Below are 6,633 nucleotides of genomic sequence, written 5' to 3'. Positions count from 1 at the left end.
CAAGGAACAATATAAAATTCGCATGAGGATTTTGAGCTGTTCCATGAGCATCAAAATGGATTGAATTTACATTCCCACGGTCAAACATCAATTCAAACATGTTTGACAAACATGATTGACAAATGGTTTGTCAAACATTCTCATGGTCAAACATCACTTTGTCAAACATTCCCACGGAGTCCATTTTCTATATCGGAAAATGGACCCCGGGGTCCATTTTCTATGGCAGGAAATGGACCCCGGGGGGGTCCATATTATATACTGGAAAGTGGACCCCGGAGTCCATTTCCTATAGCGGGAAATGGACCCCGGGGGTCCATATTCTACGGTGGAAAGTGGACCCCGGGGGTCCATATACTATAGTGGGAAATGGACCTCGGAGTCCATTTTCTATAGCAGGAAATGGACCCCGGGGGTCCATATTCTATAGTGGAAAGTGGACCCCGGAGTCCATTTTCTATAGCGGAAAATGGACCCCCAGGGGGTCCATATTCTATAGTGGAAAGTGGACCCCGGAGTCCATTTTCTATAGCGGAAAATGGACCCCGGGGGTCCATATTCTATAGTGGAAAGTGGACCCCGGAGTCCATTTTCTATAGCAGGAAATAGACCCCGAGGGGTTCATATTCTATAGTGGAAAGTGGACCCGGAGTCCATTTTCTATAGCGGAAAGTGGATCCCGGAAAAGGAAAGAAATTTCTAACCCATCTCTTCAATATTTCCTTGGTAATATTTTTGGATGCAGCAATAATGTCTTCTTTATAATATCATGATATAGAAAAAGTAAAATAAAATTTTATAATATAAAAATACGGAGTTAGAACACTTATCGCTTCAGTTTAGAAGTTTACGAAGACCTTGCTGTCAAGACTTCACATCGAAGAGAGTACCAGGAAGGATGGGTGAGAAATACGGCAGGAAATTGCTGTAATAGAACAGGGAGGGGCAAGACGAAGAGGAGAAAATGGAAATAAGGAAGAGAAGAATTTTGAAGTGTTAGAGGGGGACGACGGAAGGGATTTGCTATTGTTACTTGTCACCATGGTAAATGAGTAGTACTGGCTTAAGAGGAGCAACATGGAACCAATTCCCATAGCTCTGATGTTAGTTAGAGGGCAGGATAGATAAGATGGGGTACAGCGCGGGAGGGGGGGTTTAGTGTATGGAAAGAATGAAATGGAAGGAAGTTAGTTACAATAGGTGTGGGGCAGACCCACTTGCTCGGTTAGTTTAATAGTCTCGTGGACTGCTAGATATGTTTGCAATTTGAATAGTAAGTTAGTGGGCAGGATAGATATGTTTTGGAAAGAAATTAAGACAGGAAGAGGAGGCCAATCAAATAGAGAAGAAAAGGTAAAAGGTGCAGATGGAGAGATGATAATGGAAGAGAAGGCAGTAAGAGGAAGATGGATAGAGTATTTTAGAGTTCCTAAATGTGAAGGAGGATAAGGAGGGAAAGGTCGATGCCGTGGTAAGCGCCAAGAAAATGACAGTGATGAGTGAAGAAAATGGAGGAGAAATAAGGGAAGATGAGGTGAAGGCAGTTGTTAAGATGACGAGGGCAGGTAAGGCACCTGGGTTGCATGGGTGTCATGGAGAATGTCTAAAAAAAAAAAAAGGGAGGTACAGTGATGGTGGACTGGGTAGTTGAGGTTATCTAATGTTTGTTTAAGAGAGGGTAGAGTGCCAGAGGACTGGAGGAGTGCCTGTATAGTTCCACTTTACAAGGGAAAGGGGGACAAGTGTGAGTGTAGTAGTTTCAGAGGGATCAGCTTGTTGAGTGTAGTTGGGAAGGCTTATGGGAGGGTCTTGATTGAGAGGATTAGGAGAGGAAGAGAGGGAGTAATTGGTGAGGAACAGTGTTGGTTTAGGACAGGTAGGGGTTCAGTGAATCAGATTTTTTGTGGTAAGAGATGTGAGAAAGCTTTAGAATAAGGTAAGGATGTTTTTTTGGGCTTTTATGGATTTGGGAAAGGTGTATGACAGGGTAAACAGGAAGGCACTGTGTGGGAAGTATTGCAGATATATGAGATAGGAGGAAAGCTTTTAAGAGCAGTCAGGAGTTTTTACGAGAGTAGCAGAACTTGTGTTATAATTGGAAATGGGTCAGTGAGTGAATGGTTTGAGGTAAAGGTGGGACTTTGTCAGGGATGTGTTCTGTCACCTTGGCTGTTCAATTTATACAGGGATGGGGTGGTGCGAGAAGTAAATGCAAGGGTAGTGGGTCGGGGATGGGAGATGGTTAAAGAAAATGGGGGAAAGTGGGAGGTAAGCCAGTTATTGTTTGCTGATGACATTGCACTTGTAGCAGGATCATAGGAGTGATTGAGGAAGTTTGTGACAGAGTTTGGGAAGGTGTGCGAAAGAAGGAAGCTAAAGATAAATGTGGGTAAATGTATGGTAATGAGATGTACAAGGGGAGAAAGTGGCAGCAGACTAGAAGTGAGTATTAAGGGAGAAAGAATGGAGGAAGTGGATAGTTTTAGGTGTGAATGTGGCAGGAAAGGGAGCAATGGAGGTGATAGTATGTAGATTGAGAGAAGTGAGTAAATGCCTTGGAGGATTAAAAAGTGTAAAGAGAAATAGACATTAGGGAATGGATGCTGAGAGGAAATTGTATGAGTGATTGTTCCAACAGCACTGTAAGGGGCAGAAATATGGAACATAATAGTAGTTTGAATGTGTTTGAAATGAGGTCTAGAAGTATGATAGGGGTTACTAGGCTGGATAGTGAGAAACGAGGTAAGGAGAACGGGGGTGGAAAGGGAGGTAGGTAGGGTTAATGAAAGAACATTGGGATGGTTTGGACACATGAAAAGAATGAGTAAAAGATTAGTAAAAGAGGTGTGGAAGGAGTGAACATGAGGGGGCAACCAAGGATGAGATGGGTGGATGGGGTAAAAGGGGCACTGGAACATGGGGAATGTCTGTTGGGGAAGGATGGGAGAGGACAGAAGATAGGGGTGAATAGAAAATGGTTGTGTATGGATGATACTGTGATGTATAAGTGGGTGTGGGTGGGAGATAGGGGGTGAGAGTATGTGAAAAATAAATTGATGCAGCCCAAAGTGATTTCTTCCCATCTTCTCCATTTCTGCATGAGGGGGTGGAGAGGAGGGGGTTGTTGATTTAATGAAGCGGCTTTGCTGTGGATGTGCTGCATCTCATGACACCACTTCTGACCCAGGGCAGTGGGTGAGATACAGGGATGACCCGTTATCCAGGAGCCAAGATAAGAAGGAGGTGAGGGGGTGGATGGGAGTGAAGTATGTAGGGGATGGAATGGGTAGGAGTGGATTTTGTAAAGGGGGAAAAAAGCCTTTGGTATATGTATGTATATCTATTCAACACTATTTATTCCAGCAAGTGTAGTTTAATTTGTCCAGTTTATATTAGAAAGATTAAAATTACCCAGAATCATCTTATAACAAAATTGTTTGTTGCTGATTTCTTGCATCACTTTAAGCAGTTTATCATTTTCTGCCTTGTTGCTACTTGGGCTTCTATATATTGAAGCAATTGATATATCTTTGTTCCTACACTTAACTTTAATGCATAGGTTTTCACAATATTGCTGTTCCATAACAGTTTCTCTGTAGGATAAGTTCTGTATGAAAGTGGCATTTCCCCACAAAAATTTTAAGCCACCCCTCCAAAATCCCCTCCAGTAGACATTTGCCCGCCCTTCTTTCTTTCTTCTCCCTTTGGTTCAACAGTTGTGAGCTGATGTCCTTCACCTAGCCAACTGTTCCATCTTATCCTAAACCTTTCCTGTTCCCAGACATTTGGTCCACCTTCTCCTTAACCTTTCCTAATATTCAGTGACCCCCTACCTCCCTTCCTCTCTCCTTCCCCCAGTTCTTCTTGTTTAATCCCAGTCATGTGCATTACAACTATGTACTTGAAAAAGCGGTAATAACAAGCAAAACGGCATATCAATAAAGGCTTCGTCCTCGCTTGTGGGCAGGGGCCTGCTTGTCTATGTAGACAAGCAGGCCCCTGCCTTCCTCAGCATTATCAACAATTTCCTCTATTATTTCATATCCTCTAATGTTATACTCAACTAACATGCAATCAGTTCTGGGATTTTTAGGCCTGACTTCTTGCAGAGCAATAACAGTGGGACTAGTATTATCTTTTTCCAGCCTCATTACCAGTTGCCTGTGTTTATCTGGGTTGAATACATTCACGTTACTAAACATAATACAGAGCTTGCTTATTAGCACTTTGTACATTTGGCTTGTTGCTTTGTTCAGCTAGGCCTGCGTGTCCTCCCCCACTGGGTGGTCTCCCTTTGCCGCCACCTTTTGTCCTCTGTCATGATATTCATTCTACCTTTGTGGTCGTCCTTTGTCATGTATTGTGCTGCATTTTCTCCTTCTTCCTCTGTCATATTCCTGGTTCTTATCTCTGCATCTTTGTCTCTCCTCAGTCTCAACAGGTACTGGTTCCATGGGTCACCCCTCACTACAAAGAAGTTTCTTGTTCCTTCTTGTATTCGTTCCTATGCTTGTCTTCTTCCCTGAGTTGCTTGTCTTTCAATCGTTCCTCCTTATCCATGTCATGTGACAATATTACTCCACTAATTACATCACTGTGCAGAGTATTTAAGTCTTTCAATTTGTAGGCATTTCTTAAGATCTTGTCCTTCATACCTTCTCTGAGCATCGCCACTATTGGCCGTCCTTTTAGTCCGGCATCTCCCGCCTCTTTATTTGTTTCCCTGTTATATTTACCTATTCGTCTTATCTCAATTGGATCATCTTCAAAATTTCATTTGTTACTTTCCACATTTCCTTAACAATCATTGTATCCTGTTTAGTTTTTTCAAATCTAGGAGTGAGATCATGATCCTTGATTTGTTCAAGTACACCATATATGACCAAGTTATTTATGGCCTAGTGTAGGCCTTATGGTCTTTTGCAGTCTCCTTTATTTATTATGTTATTCTTTCTGCCTGTCCTCTGTAGCTGCATTGTTGCCTTCTCCACCAAATCCCTTTCTACTACCTGGTTGTTTTCAATGTGTTGCAATCGACAGGACATCTCTATAAGAATCAATATCAATCTTCTTCTTACCTGTGTTAGCTTTCTTTCACCTCTGCTATTTCACTAGACACTGGTATCTTCATTTCTTCTAATTTCTTAATCACTTCCTCATACCTATTTTCTGATTCCTGTGCTAGCACATTTAATCTAGCCTCCATTTCATCCTGCCTTTTTGCCAGAGTAGTAATCAGTGTCACTTATTTACTAGTCACTACATTACACTTGTTACAATACCAATGAAGTGATGCAACATCATGGATCACTGAAAACTTGTAAACATCTTCCACATCTGATATGATGCCACGTTTCACATAAATTACAAAGTAATGCTTCATCCTTAATATTTACATTACCTTTACGGGTACTGCATTTATATTTCAACTGGTTTTGTTTGCGTGCGTGTCCCAGTCACCATGGAATACACAATGACCCAATGGGTCAGTGAAAACACCAGGTATAGAAACAATGAAGAGCCATCGAAACTAGATTTAATATTTACAACAGAACCTAAATTGTGGACAAAATCCACTACAAGACACCACTTGAAAAGAGTGACCATATACTCATCGAAACTGTACTAAAGGAAGAAATAGACATGGAGAGAAATGAAAAGCATAGGAAAGGAAGATTGATGTACAACAAAACAGACTTTGCAAAACTAAAGATATTCTTCCGGAATGCAAACTGGGATAAATTCTATATGGAAGAGACAACAGTGGAAGTTAAATGGAGTATATTGATGGAAAATTACAACGAAGGGGTGAACAGGCATGTACCAAGACAAAAGTGAGAGAGGGAGTACATTAAATGTTGGTTCAACAAAAGATGCAGTGAGGCAAAAGACAGAAGGGACAAAGCTTGGAAATGGTGGAGAAAAGACAAAAAACAAAACAAATGGCAAATTTATATAAACTATAGAAATGAGTATGTTTATGTGAGAAGAGAGGAAAAAAGGAACCATGAGAAGGATATTATAGATAAATGCAAAGATCAACCCAAACTATTCTATCGGTATGTGAATACATACATACATACATATACCAAGGCTTTTTCCCCCTTCCAAGGGAGGTAGCCAAAAAAGGAAAGGCATAAAAACACTCCCACCCATTTCATCCCTAAATACACTCCACACCCCTCCCACCCTTCCTCTCATCTGAGCACCTCCTGGATGACGGGTCATCCCTGCACCCTGCCCACCGCCCTGGGTCAGAAGCAGTGTCACAAGACACAGTACATCCACAGCGAGGCCGCTTCATTTAATCGGCGACCCCCCCTCTCCGTCCCCCTTTGCATATAAGGCGAGGACGGGGAGAAATCCCTTCGGGCTGCGTCAAAATTTACTCACGCATACTACCCCACCCCCCACTTCCCCGCCCATTCCTCCTCATGCAGTCACAACATCATCCATATACAACCATTCTCCACTCACCTCTGTCTTCCGTCCTCTCCCTTCCTTCCTCAACAGACATTCCCCTCTTCCCCAAAGCCCCCTTCACCCCATCCATCCACCTCATCCTAGGACGTCCCCTCATGTTCACTCCTTCCACATCTGCCTTCCATACCTCTTTTACTAGCCTTTCTTCAC

The sequence above is a fragment of the Oratosquilla oratoria genome, unplaced genomic scaffold (assembly GCF_046742065.1).
Source record: "Oratosquilla oratoria isolate Oo_2021 unplaced genomic scaffold, ASM4674206v1 SCAFFOLD51, whole genome shotgun sequence".
Classification (NCBI taxonomy): domain Eukaryota; kingdom Metazoa; phylum Arthropoda; class Malacostraca; order Stomatopoda; family Squillidae; genus Oratosquilla; species Oratosquilla oratoria.
This window is presented reverse-complemented; position numbering follows the sequence as displayed.